At 40.0% G+C, this 19148-nt stretch overlaps 1 protein-coding gene and 1 long non-coding RNA gene across 6 annotated transcripts in view; one reads left to right on the top strand and one right to left on the bottom strand.

Moving 5' to 3' along the window:
* Window positions 1-19148, bottom strand: part of LOC148684838 (uncharacterized) — an 83643-nt gene that overhangs the window by 51919 nt on the left and 12576 nt on the right. For 2 of the 5 annotated variants that reach the window (XR_015951472.1, XR_015951471.1), the window contains exon 4: window positions 17199-18458. This is a non-coding gene — a long non-coding RNA (uncharacterized LOC148684838). Of the gene's footprint in view, window positions 1-2424; window positions 4756-17198; window positions 18459-19148 lie in introns of those variants that run through there. The other 3 variants (XR_015951473.1, XR_015951469.1, XR_015951470.1) reach the window with 3 other exon arrangements.
* KLHL14 (kelch like family member 14) overlaps window positions 18454-19148 on the top strand; it is a 62979-nt gene continuing 62284 nt past the window's right edge. The window contains exon 1 of the mRNA XM_060277848.2: window positions 18454-19131. The gene's annotated coding sequence lies outside the window, so the exon portion shown is untranslated. The remainder of the gene's footprint in view (window positions 19132-19148) is intronic.

Raw genomic sequence — 19148 nt, 5'->3', positions numbered from 1 at the left:
AGACAAAGGGATGGCTGCCAAGGCAGGACATCTTGTGTTGGACAGAAAGCGGGTGGTGTGGACAGCAGGACTTTGCTACTGCTTCAGGAGGGAGTCATATGTCTTGGCTGATGTTTGCTGTCAACTTCAACACACTCACTAACCAAAAGGCTGGGTGGAGGGGTGGAGGAAAGCTAAGCATGCTTGACTAACCAGTAGATCATACCCCCCTCAGCAATGTGCTCTCTATCTGGAAGGCTTGCAATGCTCTGCTGAGTATTAGGAAGAAAATTCTGTCCTGTTGTATGTTTGTGTTTCCTCAGCTTCTTCGCTGAGCAGCTTATGGCTTCAGCAGTGAAATCTGGATACAGACTTTCCCAATTGTTTGCAAAATGTTTGGCATTCCACTAAAAACTATTAGTTACATGTGCTGTCCTCAGAATTCAGAATCAACTTCTAAATAACCCCAGGAGCTAAATCAATAATTTGCTTGAGAAAGAAGGGCTGATTCTGGCTTAACATAGTATACTTTTCTCTTGGGGCCTGATTCTCCAAAAGATACATGGGCATTGAATTCTGATATAATGTTTCCATGTATATGGACTTGACGTTTATCCTGTGAACAGAAACCAATGTGGTATCAGAAGAGGTAAGACTTCATTTTCACATTTTGATTCAGATACGAAAAGGCCTCTAATTTTTTGAGCTTAAGGATGTATAGCACCAGACCTTACTGTGGGTTTTTTTTTAGTTTTTAAACCTTATTGTTCAGTTTCCAAAAATGTGTATAGCAAAACAATTCCCATAGACTTCCACACAAACTCCAAGAAACATTCCATGCATCTACAGTGTAAATGATATGGATTCTACTGCATTAACTGAGGCTGATTCATCATGATTAGAGATAGAGACCCATGCATTTCCAAGGTGGCCTTCTGCTTTCACTTTTTAAACTGCAATCCCCTCAGCTGACATGACCTATGGCCAGGGATGGTCACAGGTGTAGTCCAATATCTGGAGGACTATGTGTTTGCTACCCTGGGCTACTTACTAAAGGGCCAAACCACATTGGTGCAGGAGATGTGTGATTACAGATGTTACAAGAAATAATAAAAATAATGCTTGAACATGGAGTTAGGACTAGAAATAAATTCTGCTTCTTAACCTCTGGGGCCAACCTGGCCATTCTAGTCTATCATACTAACCTCTATCTTTCTATAAGGCCATCAATGTCTGTGGGATAGCAGCAAAGGGAATACTACGGTATGCATGAGAAATGGGTGCAGGCATGGAAGAAAGCTGCATCAGAATTTCACAGCCTTCTGGCAAGGTTCATGCTGTTTTGCAGAAGCAATCAAGCAAAGCAAGCTAACAAAAACTAGTCAGTTGCTGGGGGAGATCTGTGTGGTGATAACCGCAGCTTCAGGGTGGATATGACATTGTATTGCCAACTGCAGTGAGTGAGCTGTACATTTAGACTAGAAACTTTTTGTTTATTTATTGCATTTATTCATTGCTTTTCTACAAAAGAAGTCCTTCAGTGACTTACAAATATATGAAATACCAAAGAGCTTGTGAATCTTTTAAAATCAAATACATAATAGAACAAATATTTTTAAAGATGTTCGTCCAACTAAACGTATTCATCCAAATAAAAAGGACAAATCCTACCCCACCCTACTCAAAGATGAACAGAACAAACAAACCATAATTCATACTGCAGTGTGATCTAAGTTAAAAACCCAAAGCCTGGGCAAACAGGAATGTTTTAGGGTATGTTCATGTTACCACATAGTCTGCATCTAATGCACTCCCACTGACCTTTTTTGAAGCTATATTCACCTGAGTGTGTTAACCACAGTCCACATTGAGAAATACCACTGTTTGATGCATATTTTTCTCAAACCAGCTTCAGTCCAACTTTAAACTTAAACTGCATTCACTTTGTACGTAAGAATAGTCTCAAAAAACATTTGAGACAGCCATCATGCATGTGCAGATGAGTGTGCCTGCACAGATGCCAACTTCATGAGTAGGAGTTTCTTTCTTTCTTTCTTTCTTTCTTTCTTTCTTTCTTTCTTTCTTTAATAGTTTTTATTAACTTTTCAATTTTACATCTCAAAATAGACATCTTACATAATATCATACATTCAATGACTTCCCTCCTTCCCTTTCCATGGTTAATTTAATTTATCTACCATTCCTGCATATTTTACTATAACCATTTTATCCAGTTCTTCTAACTTACATCACTCAAGTGTTTATTATACTGTTGAATTTACCTTAATGCTGCCAGCATTTTCAACTGTGCACAATTATTTTACATATACTCAGCAAAAGTTTTCCACTCTTCTTTAAATACATGTTCTTCTTGCTCTCTTATTCTATACGTTAGACCAGCTAGTTCCACATATTCTATCATCTTAAATTGCCAATCCTCCTTACCTGGGACCTCCCTCACTTTCCATTTTTGGGCTACCAAAACTCAGGACAGGTCCAACAAGTCTCTATAGGTCACCCTGGTTGGTTACAGGTTTTCATTCTTTCCAACTGCTAAGGCAAGTTGCTTATCCTTAGAGATGTTGCAGAGACAATTTATCTGGCCTCTTGGAGCTTAGACACTCCTTAGCTGGCCTTACTGCAAAAGGACTTGAGGAGTTAGCTTTCACTGTGTCCACAGAATCATGAAACCCTGTGGAAATTGCAGCCTTGTGATAACGATCCAAATTTCCATGAAGCTGAACTCAAAAACAGCTTTGAAAATGTGTGTTCTTGGTTGGAGGAGTTGGAGGGAGGAGGGAAGAAGCAAGATCATGCATACCTGTACAGTATTATGCACTTACTATGCACTGTGTGGGAGAAGAGAATTTAAAGGCACGAGCTCAAATGTAGCAGCAGCGCCTCAGCCACATTTGGGTTTCAAAACTGCAGAGGCAGAACATCTGCTCTCAGCTACACCCTTTGCTTGAGCTTGTGTGTGTGTTACTGGAAATCTCTAGAAAACTAGATTGTGTATTAGTATAAAAAACAACAACCCTGGGCATCTGCAATCCTCCTGTCCACCCTTCAACATTCTGTTTTATAATATTGTAACAACAGCTATAAAAGTAACTCCTATAAGGTATTTTTTGTTTTGTTTTGTTTCAAACTAAGAGCTGCAGCACAACCTGTATCAGATTGAAGGATTTGCTGCTGGCTTTATGACTTCAGAGTAAACTACGTATTTGTTCTAAGTAGCAAGCTCCGAGGAGAGGTTTAAAAGACTTTGCATTGTTCATAGAATCTCTCAAGCATACTGAGGGTGGAATTCCATCTGTTCAATCCAGTTCAGTTCAGTGAACTGGTTCAGTTTCAGTGGTTCATTGGGCTGTGACACTTTGCAGAAATTAGGCTAAATTAGAAAAAAAGGGCTTTACATTATCTTTTAAGAGGCTGCATGGCAAGATAACTCAAAAGTGCCATTGACTCAGTTTCCCCACCCACCTGCCGGTATGGTAAAGACAATTTAACATGTACCATTAAGGTAACATGTACCATTAAGGACTGAAAGACATGCCCATTTGTCTGCTGCCTTAAACCTCGATCCTTAAATATGTTTTGTGGAGCAACGTCCCATTGAAATGAATAGGATACACTTCAAAGTAATATGTTTTAAAGTGAGGTGTTAAGTTTGATATTTCTCTCACACACAAGCACACAATGTATGTAGCTCTCAACCTGCACACCCCTGACTCGCTTCTCCACACAGTGTGAGAGATTTAGCAGCAAAACAACCCTTTTGGCAACTTGAATAGGAAGTACGCTGTCTAGCTGATTGACTAGAATTCCACTTTGTTTGACTGAATGCCTTTTTTAATCAAGCAAGTCAGAGTAATCCAAATTATTTGCCTAACACAGCACTTTAAAAAAAGAATCAAAAGCCAAATGTGAGAAGTACATATTTTCTAATTAAAAACATTATATTGTAACAATTCAGTCCTAGACATTTTTGCATGAATGTAGGTCCTATTAACAATGAGGATTGTTATATGCATGGGAATTAGTAAAATACAACAATTTTAGCCCTTTATTGTTTAAACCAGAGTCCCACAAGAGTTTTACAGTTGGTGATGGGGAGATTTAATAGATTATGCACACCTTTACTGTGAGAGCTCTTCCATGGTTCTCATAATTTTCTGGCTCACATGAGCAGGATTTAAAATGCAGAAATGAGAACTGTAACAGTAAAGCATCAGCACCTGACACTGGGCCCAGTTTTATTTATGAAATAAACTATTTTGTCAACCTATTTTGGCCCATGGGCATATTCGGATTTCTGAGTGAGTGCTTGGGCACCACCACACCTGTTCACTTCTCCCCCTCCATCATTGGATCATGCACCCTACTCCTTGAGACAGAAAGAGAAAAAGCATACCCACAGAGAACACTTTTCCAATAGATCTGGGTGAAAGCCGTTTACAGTACAATTAATCTGAGATTTGGAAAGGGCATAGAATTTAAAGAGGGAGTGGGAAAGAGTGTCACTTCCTCCTTCAGCAAGAGAAAAGGCAACCACGCTCATTACCTCAAGACCAAGGGCACAACGGGGTAGGCTCATAAGCTTTGTGGACACCAGGGAAAGCCGTCAACTCCAGCACTTTGCCTGTCGGTGCTATTTAAAGGTAAAGGGACCCCTGACCATTAGGTCCAGTCGTGACCGACTCTGGGGTTGCGGCGCTCCTCTCGCTCTATTGGCCGAGGGAGCCAGCGTACAGCTTCTGGGTCATGTGGCCAGCATGACTAAGTCGCTTCTGGTGAAACCAGAGCAGTGCATGGAAACTCCATTTACCTTCCCGCTGTAGTGGTACCTATTTATCTACTTGCACTTTGATGTGCTTTTGAACTGCTAGGTTGGCAGGAACTGGGACCGAGCAACGGGAGCTCACCCCATCGCAGGGATTCAAACCGCCGACTTTCTGATTGGCAAGCCCTAGGCTCTGTGGTTCAACCCACAGTGCCACCTGTGTCCCATATGGGTGCTATTTAGCAACCCCTGAATTAAATAGTACAGCTTCAAGCAGGAAATGAACATCTGACTCCAAATGGTCATTGCATGGAAGGAAAGAGAGCAGCAGCGTACATTCCTGTTCTGCAGGTCCAGATTTTTCTTGGTTGGGGGTGGTGGACAAGCGGTTGACACCCCAGCACAGTCCTTATCATCCCCCTTGGCTGAATTGCTATTCCACTCTGAACTTTCAATATAAAGTTTCACCAAAGAGATACCTAAGGTTACAGCAGCACCCTGCATTCACAGAACTTTATGGCCAATGGTTCTTTTCAGTTGGTAAACAAAGTTCAAGCTGTGTGTAACACTAGATTTAATATCTCTGTGGGCAGGGCTGGGCAGACTATTGTTTTATAGAAAGCTCTTCACAGTTTGATTGGAGGCCAGAAATAGTTACAGCTGTAAGAACAGAGGAAGACCTATGAGTATTAGTATTTGAACCAAATCCTTCATTCCTTTTTAAGGAGAAACAAAAATTAAATCCCTGCTTCTGCATTTTAGCATCTCTTGGTGCAGCCTTCTCCATTCAACCAGGGTGATTTTATGTCTTTTTATTTTTCTCAGCCTGCACTTGCTGCTAAATCCTTTCAGATGATAGTTGTCCTTGTGATTCAAGGCAAGTGGCCACAGGACTTATTCCTTTGTTTCAGCTGTTTCTGCTTTTCTTCCTGCTGCTTCTTTCTTCCCTATTTTTCGGTAGTTTGCCATCTCAACTTTTCCTCAAGTTTTTCATACCCACTTGAAATGTTATGTGTCCCCCATTCTTTTCCACCAAAGCCTCTTAATGCCTAAGTGAAAGTTTCAAATTAATTCCCAGTCTAGAACATTATGATTACAGATTAAATCTATTAGCAGAGATCTCTGTCTCTCCTTGGATTTTGTTGTCTTCAAATGCAGTAGAATGCTAACCATAGTCCTACTCCACTCTTCCCAAACATGGTACCCTACAAATGCTGTTGGACAAAATGCATGGGATAGAACAGAATAATCCTTTGTATTTTGCACATCTGCATATATATTTTTGGTACAGTTCTTGGCTCAAAAAAATAGACCAAAATGTTTTAGAAATGCATCTTTCAGGACAAAATACATTTAGAAAATGTACACATTAAGAGGAAATATTTTAAAAATATTATCATTTGACAAAAGATAGCTCAGTTGGTAGAACATGAAACTCTTAACCTTGGGGTCATGGGTTCAAACCTCATGTTGGGCAAAAGATTCCTGCATTGCAGGGGACTGGACTTGATACCCTTCATGATCCCTTCCAATGCTACAATTCTATGAAGTATATAGTTAAATATGAATGTTCCACAAATGTGGCAATAATTGTATACAGGTGTGTAGGTGAAGAAGCTATTGTGAATGGAGGTTTGTCCTTCCCCTGCCCACTTCTTTTTGCCATCATATGCTATAAGTTTATAGTTACTAAGAAGTTATTTATAGCTCCTATTTACTATGTCTTAAGTTTGCAGTTGTGGTAGCAGGGCAGGTTTCAGAATTTAGGATGGGCTAGCTAAACAGAAAAGACAACAACCAACCATCACCCATCAATACAGGTAGCTTTGGGACAAATAGGCTTGGATATTATGCTGCCTGAGGCAAATGATAGCATAGGCAGGCATGTCAAACCTGCGGCCCTCCAGATGTTTTGGACTACAATTCCCATCTTCCCCAACCACTGGTCCTGCCAGCTAGGGATCATGGGAGTTGTAGGCCAAAACATCTGGAGGGCCGCAGGTTTGACATGCCTGGCATAGGGCCTCTCCCATTCCCTGTAGAAAAAGCAAGCTGACTGATAGTTGTGTCTTACTTCAACACTGTAAATGGGTGGGTCATTGTGCTCAGCTTCATCTGAGGGCAGCAGGCTAGTCTGACACAAGCTATGTGGCACACAGTGCTCTGGCCTCCAACACCACCCCATTGGTCCCCATCCTTCAGCCTCTTCTGTGGAGACTTTACTCTGCCTTAGTGGTAGGACTGTCCCTGTCTTCAGTGTTTCTCCAATCAATGATAAATCAAGTTTACTGTTTGGAAGCTCATGGGAGCTGTCTCTTGCCCCATTTTTGTGCATATTGCTGCAACACTGGGGATTCTCGAAACTGAAACTGAATGAACAAAACCTCTTGACAGGAAGGTGGGTTTTCACTTTCCACTGGCTGCAATAACTGCCGACTCTCCTATTCTTCCCACAACTTCAAATCTTTTAACAACTCTTGTTTTAAAAACACAAATTGTTGTCAAGAGCTGTGAATAAATATTGAGGCAGAGCAAGACATCATCTCATGTTTTGGGTTATTCCAGAGATGGTGAGTTTTGATTCAAGATTACACACCCGTTTTAGGAATTGTTCCAAAAGTATATCCCCCAAGCCCTGATTAGTTTGGGATGTTGGGATAATGTCCTGTGGGACCAGAATTGATTATAATTGTTTGTAACAGCTGCCAATAACTGCAATTCTACATGACAGTTACAAAAGTAATCTCTCTCATGGGAAGATGGTTTACAAAATGAAAATAATTTACAGAAAGAGAAAGGATTATTGCCATAATAAAACTGATCACTAAATTATGACAGAATTGCCACAAACTCCTTCTTATGCAAATAATAATAGTGTCTGGGAAGGTATGCAAAAATAAACATTCCCTCCAGTAAAGGACTATGGGAACTCCGTAAATTCTAAGTCAAACGATTTGCTATATATTTTTCTCAACACACTATCCAGTGAAAGACATTATACAAAGTTGGATCATTGGTCTATCTTGTTCTGTATGAACTGCACTGACTGGCAGCAGCTCTCCAGAATTTCAGCTGTACGGGGAGATGCCAGAGACTGAACTTGAGCCGTCTGGCATGAAAAACATGCACTGTACTACTAACTACAGCAATGTCCCTTGGAGCCAAAGAATTTGGATTTAAGTGAATTTAGTACTGCTGTGCCATCAAGCTTTTTTTGCAAAGACCATTAGCAAACTGGTGTGTGTGCAGCACAGCATCTCTCTCTCTCTTTATCGAAGATACTGCTGGTGTGTCTTGAAGTACAGCCTCAACATAGACATCCCAATTGATGCCACACACCACTACAGTCAGGCCACATGACTCCTCTCATCCACACCCTGAGGTTTCTAAATACAGTGGAACCTCGGTTTACGAACACCTCGGTTTATGAATTTTCGGTTTACGAACGATTGTAACCCGAAGTAAACCGAGGTTTCCGAGGCCTACTGGGCCACAGCTGCGGAGGTGCTCCCATGGCTCCACGAAGGCCCAGAGCGAAGGCCCGGCCTCCGCGGAGGCATCGGAGCGAAGGCCTGGCCTCCGCGAAGGCATTGTGATTGTGGAAGAGGACCCTGAGCCCGCATCCAAACAATGACTATCATCAGCCCAGGTAAGAAATAAATGTTGTTGTTTTTCACCTAAAATAATTTTTTTCACCTAAAATACTGTCTTATTTTATAGTACAATACATTGATTATTGCCTTCATTTTATGGATCAATGGCCTCATTAGACAGTAAAATTCATGTTAAGTTGCTGTTTTAGGGGGTGTTTTTCATCGTCTGGAACGGATTAATCCACTTTCCATTACTTTCAATGGGAAAGTTTGCTTCAGGTTAAGTAGGCTTCAGTTAAAGTACAGACTTCCGGAACCAATTGTGGTTGTAAACCGAGGTACCACTGTAGGCACATTGGCCAGGAGCCAAAGTTCCATGAAACTTACTCCATGAGCCCAAGTGCTTTAGACTTATTTTCGTCAAATAGCAGCAGCCCACCGCTTTTGAAATGCAGAGGCATTTCAAAAGCAATTTGTGATCTAGAACAGGGACCAGCAGCTCAAAGGACTAAATAAACAAATAAATCCCAATCTACCACAAGCTCTTTCCACGAGCCTAAGCAACTAATAAGATCCTAGACACAGACAACTGAAATCCATTGTGCTTTTCGACAGAGTGACTGTCAGTGGTTGTGCATTCCACACATTCTATGGATCTTTGTGTGAGAGGGGAATATTGTATGGCACAAAATTTGATACCGTAACAAAACAAAACAAAGTATCACGGGTTTTCATTTTTCATGCTAAGTAACAGAACTGTGGAGAGGGGGTTAGAGAAGTATGCATATCTACATAAGATACATAAACTTTTAGAGTGGTATTCAAGTAATTCTTACTCAGAGTAATGTGAGTGAGATGGTTGTGAATGCAGGGGTAGCTTGAAAAATATTTTAGCTGCCCATTGATGTTGGAGCAGGGGCTTCTTTTAACAGGGCTTGGGGGGGGTGTAAAGTTCTGCCATGGACAGGGGTATAACTGTGAATTGAAGGAGCATCACTGCATAGATCATCAATGGGTTCCACCCCTGCACCCCCCACATTCTGCCCACTCCACTGTGTTTCAGCCATTCCGGCAGTGTCTACTTTGTGGTGGCAGCACATCTTGTATTGCACCAGGATAGTAGGACTTCCACTAAATCCTAAGGCCCCTCAGCCAGCAGATCTGAATATAGAATTGCCCCCTAAGAGACTGCTAATGACTCAAATAGAGGCAGTCTCAAAAATCTTCACAGTGAGAAAGCCATCATTCACTCATATTCCACAGCCTCCCCATATAAAACTATAAGGGGAAAAGAAAGGTTTGTGTGTTAAGGCATTGCTCTTTTTAGCTAAATGGCAGTGCACCTGGAAAAAAGGCATGCTAACCAGATATATTTGAGTGTGACAAGGTAATTCATTTAATTTATTTTGCATAAAAATGAATAAGGATCTGATTACAGTAATAAGCCTAAGATATGATTAATAGCTAAAGTGTGCTGCTGCCATTTTATTTCCTATCTCCTGCTCCAACTCCTCTTTAACACTCAGGTAACTGTCAAAAAACAGACCTAGCTATTATGGATGACAAGGGGTAAATGCCTTCATGTTGTCCTCCAAAGGTTAAAGTTTGCCAGCCTCAGTTGGAAGCCACAATCTCCAATAACCATTAATCCACTAAACTCCAGTAGGAGTGAACATATTTATTGCTGCAGTCACTAAAGGGTGAAATAAAGATTAGTTTTTAGTTAGGAACGCAAAGCTTTTTAGATCAATACAGACCCACTGCTGGAATCAATCTAAACTTTGGAGATTTTTAGGTAAAGATTTACAGGGATCTCTTTTGCACAGTTAATATTCCAAAACTCGGGGGTGGGGGTGGGGGGAGTTGTCTGTGCTACATTACATAGTAATCAAATTGAGTAAACACTAGTCACTTCATAAACTGACCTCGGCTGTGCACATAGCAAATGAGTGTACAGTGATAAAAACACCCATAATGTGGATTGTAAATTTGCCAATAAACAGGTAAAGCCAAAATGCATACATAGGCTAACATGATAAAATGTTAGAAGTTACATTTGTCTATTTGAAAACATAAATAATCAATAGACATTAATAATGAAATTGTTGTTGTGTTTCTTTATTACTGTGCATATTAAGCGTCTCAATTATTTCTACTTAGTTTGATAGATAAATGTATACACTCATTTTATGCAAGCCTTTGAAGAGGATATAGGATTGCTTTTCAAAACAGAAGCTACTCTTTAGATGAAAGAGCAAGTGGACTGGAAATACACAGCTTGTTATACCCCTCTGCTGTTCATGTTTGATGCATGTATACAATTTATTATGCAATTTCGTCAGATTTGACAAAGTAATTGCCTGGCAAGCCACACAAAAGGTCTGAAGGTGGAGTAGAAAACGACTTAATAGATCAGTGTCTATAAATGATATTAATAGGCATTATATATGTGTGGCAGACACCTAAATTGTTTTCTGCATTGTCACATGATTATATTATGACATTCCATGTATTAAATTCATTTTCATCAACACGGCCAAGACAAAAGTATTCTGGTATAGTGAACTGTAACTTCTCAAAATCACGAGTCATTCCTATACCTAATATTTAATACCTCTCACAAGATCATTTGTTTTAATCCACTTGAGAGAGAAAGAACAACAAATTTTATCTGGAGACTAGGCAGTTCCTTTCATTCTCTTTATCGTATCCTTACACTACAGTCAGCAACTTACACTTTACAACTTATATAAAGTGGGATATGGTAACTATTTCTTCTAAATCAGCATTTTTCCCTACTAGTAGGCCATGACCTGCAGTGGGTTGTGAAATTTTGCAGGTAAGTCTTGGGCTTTAAAAGCAAACTCAAAATAATTATTGTTTGTAATCCTTAACTGGTACAATGATCGCCTTGTACATTTTTGTTTTTTGTTTGTTTTTGATAAGTTATAATGCTCTGTTGACCCTTGTAACTGAATGTCAGAAAGGCTTGAGTCTTGCATTTTAACACTTGGGAACGAATCCCTGCTGGCTGGTGGCAGATCAGACATATGGTCCAAAAATCATGTGACCATAAATTGATGGGTCACCATAAATTTGGACTTGTTGGTAATGATAATGATGATGATAGTAGTAGTGGTGGTAAATAATAATAATAATAATAATAATAATAATAATAATAATAATAATAATATCTATATCACAGACCCCCTTGATATTGCTGGACCCCAGATCCCATTAGCCTCATTCAGCATGGGCAATGGTCAGGGATGATGCAGAGTTCAGCAACATTTTGCTACAGGTATCCCATCCTTATGCTAAATGGCAATGATTAAACTTAACATACCTCTTCTATTACATCAACACAACCAATGGAAAGAGAAGCACTCTTATCTTTCTATCTATGGTCCCAGAGTATGTTCTGAAGTCATATTTTAATGTATTTGTGGCTGTAAATCACACCGAGTTACATTTGTAAGTAAAAAAGACTAGGACGTAGTAGTGATGGTAGTAACAATAATAGAGTGCAATAGCAACATTGCTGAAGCTAAATAAGCCTATGTCTGGTCAGTTCCTGGAAACCCTGTGTATGTCTCCTTAATGTTTCATGATGGAAGAACATTAGATATAAGATTTAAATAAATTAAAATGAAATAAATGCATATTTTCATTGTGCATTTATTATGCAACAGCAGAAATCCAACATTTTATTATTATTTCAGATATATTTTGCACATTCATATACCTAAATTACGGCCATTTTAAAAAGAAAGACAGAAAAGATGGAAGGAAGGAAGGAATTTCACAGCAGATGGATCTTGTTTTCTACACCGTGCTTTTGTTATATTATCAGCATAAGGTTCATCAATGGGTCAAATTTACTGGTGATGAATTAATCCACCTCCCACAAAGATTGCTTCTATCGCTTATATTACATTACAAAATGCATACAAACCACCCATTTCTGCTTACATTTGCCCTGCATAGTTAATATATATGTGGACTTTGTCCCAGTGTCAGCCCTCAGTTCTTTAACATACTTAATTTAATGTTGAATTTTAGCAACAAGATGGTATTAGAGGCTGAAAGATGTGATGTGCTTAGGAAAACTACCAAATTAATAATACCGTGCCTTAATGCTGACTTTTCTTAATCATAGCAGTTAGCAATCCTGAAGATTGACATTCTTCATTACTCTTTTAGAAGGACGTAATCAAGATGAAGATATTAACCATGATCCCCTCACCTCCATTATAAGCATTATGGTAGAGACATTTTTATTATACTTATTTTAGACCAAGGAACTTATTGCCACAGGGTATCACCAAGCCTGTGATATCACCAGCTTTAAAACAGGTCTGCATGAATTGAGACCCAGCAATCCAACCACAATCTAACAACCATGGTCTTTTAGTCACTTGACATACCCTGTTTTTGCAGTGCCACAAAAGCAGCAAAAACAGGCTTTTTTTGGAGCCCCCGGTAAGCTGTGACAGCTGACTCTTGGTCTGTGTTTCACTTGATGAATTAAAATTTGTTTTAAATTAATTTACCCTCTCCATAAATGGCAAAATAAAAAAATTCCTTCCAGTAGCACCTTAGAGACCAACTAAGTTTGTCATTGGTATGAGCTTTCGTGTGCATGCACATGAAAGCTCATACCAATGACAAACTTAGTTGGTCTCTAAGGTGCTACTGGAAGGAATTTTTTTATTTTGTTTCAACTACGGAAGACCAACACCTACCTGTAACATAAATGGCAGTGATACTTGTTGCCTTGACGGTGGTTGTGCAATGTGGCCCTGTCTTTACCACCTCACTGTTACAGGCCTTACCTCAAGTGGGAGGGCATTCCATAGGAATTTGGTGTGGTGGTTTGCAACATTTCAGTCTGACATCTTGATTCAAAATTGCATCTGATGGTGTCCAAATGTGGATGAAAACTGTCTCCACCTTGAGAACCATCATGTCAGATTGGGTGACAATATCTCTAGAAGCATTTGAAAGCACAGAGAATGGACAAACAGACAGACAAACAAACCATATTCCAAAATATATAGTGGATAAATATGTGGTTCCTCAGTTTGGAATGGCAACTGGACATCAACTATTAGTACAAATTACAGTGGTGGTTTGTTTTGAAGTTGTCTTTGTAATGTGAAGTACAGCTATTGAAGCCACCAATTCATCACATCCAAGCTCACAGCTGCCATAGGACGGTAATTATTTTCAGTCTCTTCTGACCTAAGTCCGATTTCAACTGATGATTGGAACATGAAAGGTTCCATAAACCATTATCAACTGCCTAAGGCGTTCAGTTCCCCCACAGTTTCTTTATGTAATTTAGCTTTTTAAAGAATCCCATGAAAGTCGAGTGCTTCAGCATAAAAAAAGAAGATAACTTCCTCTCTGCTTGTGTGATTTCCTGCAATGGTAAGAACTAGGGGGAAAACCCTCCATAAAGCAAGCATTTTATTTTCCTCTGCAATTTGGGGTGGGGAAAATACTCCAAGAGGGGTCAAATCAAGATAGTGCAAAGGAATAAGCCATACATGAGTGGAGATAGGTTTTGAATTTTTAAAAAACACCCTACCCCCATGTAGAGCTAGTGGAATCTTGTGATATGTGTGATTAAGATTAGATAAATGAAGAAGGAATCAATTTTGAACTCCTTAAACCTGTTTTAATTTCTTTTAAGACAATGCAAGACAATTCCATTATGAACCTGCTGCATCATGCATGGCTTGGCCCTGAGTAAGTAGTATCTAGCTCAGTATGCTGTTGCCGTCTTTTATTCAAAAACAAAGAAATTAAAAGATTTCAGGTGTTTGTAAATGGCAGAACTTGTAGAAGGAACATGTGTGCACGATTTCAAGGGATTTCTAAGCATTGCCACTGAGGTGGAGGGCATTGTGCAGATGGCCAGGCAAGTGGGTGGTGATGGCTTTGTTGATCTCATCCAGAAAGAAGTGGAAGAGCTATTGAAGGCCAACAGGTATTGACTTTTGAAGAGCTGGAGGGACTGCTCAAATCAATATCCAAATATGAGGATGAGGATAGTGAGCATGAGCCAGCAAGCAGGAACCTGCATAATTTTTTTCCAACTCTTCCAAGTCATAGGGACCAGTGACATCAGAAATGGAGCACAACTCATCACTACTCCTTCTCTGTCAAGGGGCCAGCTTTTACTGCTCTCAACTCCCTACAAATAGGTGAAGCATCACTTCCATATTTTGTGTCTTTCTAATTAGGAATCCAAATGTGCTCTCTGCCAGATACTGTGCAAATATGCCCCATATCTCTAGAAGAAAAACAGTCCAGAAACCTATGAAGGTGCCTCACACTGAGCCAGACCACTGGTCCATCCAGTATCTATACTGTCAGTCAGTCTATACTGACTGTGAATACAGCTTTCCAAGGCTTCAAACAGGAGCCTTTCCCAGCAATACCTGGATAAACATAGATATGGCATATGTAATCTTCTGAATGTAAAGTATGCACTCTACTTTTGGTCAACAGCTCTCACAAATATAATACTGCCTGTAGTAAAACAGAAGAGAATAATTCCTTTAATTTCTACCGAACCCGTTTGATATCTGGTTATTTGCATTGGTGGTCAGGAAAATGGTGGGATCTAGAAGTCAAAAGGAAAAATTTGTCTAACTGATACAAACTATTTGATGGACAGTTGCTGAGACCCCTTTACTCAGCATGTATTTGTATTTCAGTATTATGTTTATATATAAATTTGCTATCACAAAAACACATTTACACATTCCCCATGCTGAATGCTACTTGTTATACTTTGTCTTCCACCTAAAATGTAAAAGCAACAGAGATTAAAACTGCTGATAGTGCGCAGTTGAACAGGCCAAACGCAGGAGCAAATTTCTGCACCCTGAACAAGTTGTGCTAAAATTAATCTACTGCTATCTTTCTATTTCAAGACAAATTTGGGGTGAACCAATAGAGGTGTCCTCTAATGTACTAGAGCTAGAGGAGATTGTGTTCCAATTCCCCTGCAGCCCTCTGTTCCACTTTATTGCTGCTATGGTTGGTCTCCCAGCCCTCTGAGCCAGGATTTTCCAGGACACATGGGCTGCAGTGGGAATAAAGAAATGGAGAAAACCAACCATTCTCCTGTTAGGAAGCTTTAGGCAAAGTTTGGGGTTACAGAACCAATTTTTCTGCCTGGTACTCATATGTAAAATATACATCTTTATGCAACCTGCTTGGCATGCTATTAGATTTATGATGTTTCACTATAATCGTGTTATTATTTATTAAATGTGTACCTCACCATATAGCCCTGCCATAACTCCCAGATTGTAAAACATGTAAGATAGAGAGCTCATGAACCTGTAGCTCTGTTTTGCACAAAGTATCTCATGGTTTGTTTGTTTGTTTGTTTTTAAAGATAGAAGGGTGAAATTCAGTGTTGTTGTTCCACTTATGAAATTGCTATTGGGGGGGGTTGCTACTCTACAGCTGAAAGCAAACAGACAAGTGCAGAGAACCTATATATATATGAGTGAGGGGCTCTATAGGTTCTGAGACCCTTCTTGATAGTACATTTCCGAGCAGAATTCAAAGTGTTGGTGCTGACCTTTAAAGCCCTAAATGGCCTCGGTCCTGTATACCTGAAGGAGCATCTCCATCCCCATCATTCTGCCCGGAGACTGAGGTCCAGCACCAAGGACCTTCTGGCAGTTCCCTCAGTGCAAGAAGCGAAGTTACAGGGAACCAGGCAGAGGGCCTTCTTGCTGTCCGCCCTGTGGAATGCCCTCCCATCAGATGTCAAAGAAATAAACAACTACGGTATATGACATTTAGAAGACATCTGAAAGCAGCCCTGTTTAGGGAAATTTTTAATGACTAATGTTTCAATGTATTTTTAACCTTCTGTTGGAAGCCGCCCAGAGTGGCTGGGGAAACCCAGCCAGATGGGCGGTGTAGAAATAATAAATCATTATTATATTATTATTTATATCAAGTCCATAAATAAAACTCCATGGGATTTTAATGAACCCACAGCGGTTGCTTCATATAATACTGCCCCCAAAAGGAACGATGGTGATCAAAGTGTGGAGGGTAAACTTTGCACTTCAGGCCACATCGTGATTAATTTTGCAATGACACTGAACACGCATCATTCATAGGCATATCAACATAAAACCTGACTTTGGGGATCGATCTGGATAGCAAACAAAACAACTATTTCCCATTAATGAGTAGGGAACTCTCATTTCTCAGCACCAAGAATGCAATGAAAAAAATGTTAGGTCTGACAAAATTTCCAGAGGAACCTCTTCACAACTTAAGACAGTACTGTATAGGATTGTGTGACACATAATTTGTTATTTTATTATTTAATGTGATATAATGCAAAATGGCCTTCGGGGGTTATTTACAGCTATAAAAGAAAGTAATACGGTAAAGTTCAACAGCAATGGAATGACAGAAAAACTGCTATTCCCAGGGGCCTTAGTAACATTCCACAGCTATTGATGTGTATGTGTGTGTAAACGAGCATTCTGTGCTCCTGTTTTGGCACATCTTTAGCACACACCAAACATTCAGTAACACAAAACTGATCATTTTGCATGGGGTTATCTCCATCTTTCTGCTAGCTGCACTCTTCTATAAAGGTCTCTGGTGTATCAGTGTGTAATCACTAGGTGGTTTGTGGGGACAGGGTGCACTGAATACTCCCCTGTCCAATGCAGACTATGCCCTTAGCCTGTCAATGCAATATGCCAAGACACGGAACGCTGCATTAAGAAAATGTACTCTTGTATAAATTACATTGCAAAAATTGTAAATTAATCTGAATCATTTGGCACCTTCATTTTCTTTATGATATCAGTTGCTGCACTGCAAGGTGGGTCTCCCCATTTCCTGTAAAATTCGATTTCCAGCTGGTTTCCTTCCATCAGCAGATGTTTTTGCATTCTTTTGTAAACTAAGAAGGAAGAAAATAAGGGCTAGTGTTCCAGATAAACCCCCTGGCATGCATTTTAATTACAAGAGCCTTATTAGTTGGGAATCTTAAGATTTTATCCCAGCTCCAACTTTCTGTGAAGTGCTTCTCTTCAAGTCTCCTTTAATGGTATTTTTATTCAAGGTCATATATTCCTTTTTGGGCATTTGGAGATTTGACAACAGAAGAACAGAGCTATAAAAGTGAGGATGTAATATATCATAGGATCAAGTATGGACGATTTGTCCTCTACTCCAGTGCCTGTGGATGGGAGGAATACACCAAAATTTCTTCACAGACCTACCGTATGACTCAATTTAATAAAGCACCCACAAAACCTGCACCAAACCACCACCACCTCCTACCTTGCCCTAGGAAATGAGTGGTGCAAGTTCATAAGTATCTCTAGATCCGGCAAAAAGTTGAAAGGCTCTGCTTGCTAAAGAGTAGTTGTATTCCTGCGGTTTGGGTCAGGCTTCTGCACCTCAAAGTCTCTAAATTGGAAGGTGAATCTGGCAATATGCTAATTTGGCAATAAAAAGTGACTTCTGAACCTTTTCTCTGCTGAGGAGCTGACAGTGAAGTACAGAGACAGTTGTCTAACCAGACAAAATGACAGAGAAAATATGCTTTCAAACAAGAGCATAAATTGTAGATGGTGCAGATGAATCAAAGAAAAAGCAACGGCTATAGTACTAATACTATGCACTAGAGCCTCACTTTACCTTTGCTTCTTCATCTCTATCCTTCACATATGCATGAATGGAGGGTGTACCCTGTCAAACTAATAACAGAGGGTTTGGGGGTGTGACAATATCTCTTGTACTGAGACCAGACATTTCCATCACATGGGGCAGCTGGGGGGGGGGGGAGGCCGAAAACAAATATAGTGCAGAATGAATCCAACACCATTCTGTGCAGACACAAAAGTTTGCATATTGCACTGGGCGCTTGAAGATCATAAATCTATGCATGAGAAAGATGTAGTGGAAATTTTTTGGGGGGGATTAGAGTTTATTTTTGTCATCTCTGTGAGACAGCTACTCATTCATCCAGATCACAGCTAAGAAAAAAAGCTGGTCACAGAAATTAGCAGTTTCAGCTCAGCAGCAAAGTCGCCAGCCTGTGAAGGCAGAGAGAAATTGACTAATTAGCAATGCGCACTAAAACTTGACGGTTCTTTATAGAGAGAGAGAGAGACGAGAGAGAGGAGAGAGAGAGAGAGGCAGAGGAGGGGGTCGCTTTCTCCCCTTCTTTCTTCCAAAGATGTTTGAAATCGCAGTCATTTACGCTCGACAATTTTTACAATAGCCTTGAGCCATAATTTTGCGAGTCTCTCCAGCATCCATCCCCCTGTATGGTCTCTCTCCACCGGCCATGCACGACCGTTTCTCTCCCCAACCGTGGATTTCCTATTACTCTCGTTACGACTCACTGAGCCCCAGGCCCAAGGATAATGATGTGTTGTTTCTTGGTAGCATAATTTGTCACACGTACATTTTTTCTTCTTCTTCTCTTGCAGAAAGCTCTGCGCGCGCTCTCTCTCTCTTTCTCTCTCTCCCCTTCTCCCTCTCGTACATTTTCTTGCTGTTGCTAATTCATGGTGATCAAATGATGTACGACAAAATAAATTGTAAAGAGTGACTGCTTGGAGTTGGGCACCAGAAGGTTTTTTGTTTTGTTTTTTGTTTTGTTTTTGGAAGGAGCGATCAAACCTTTAAAAAGGAAGGACAATTGATTTTTTTTAGGGGGGGAGCTTAAGTGAACCTTTACTTTGGCAGCTGGTTGTGGAGCAGGTAAGTTTCTGGCCTTC

Source organism: Zootoca vivipara, chromosome 8 (genome assembly GCF_965207765.1).
Source record: "Zootoca vivipara chromosome 8, rZooViv2.hap1.1, whole genome shotgun sequence".
NCBI classification, from domain to species: Eukaryota; Metazoa; Chordata; class Lepidosauria; order Squamata; family Lacertidae; genus Zootoca; species Zootoca vivipara.
This window is presented reverse-complemented; position numbering and strand designations above follow the sequence as displayed.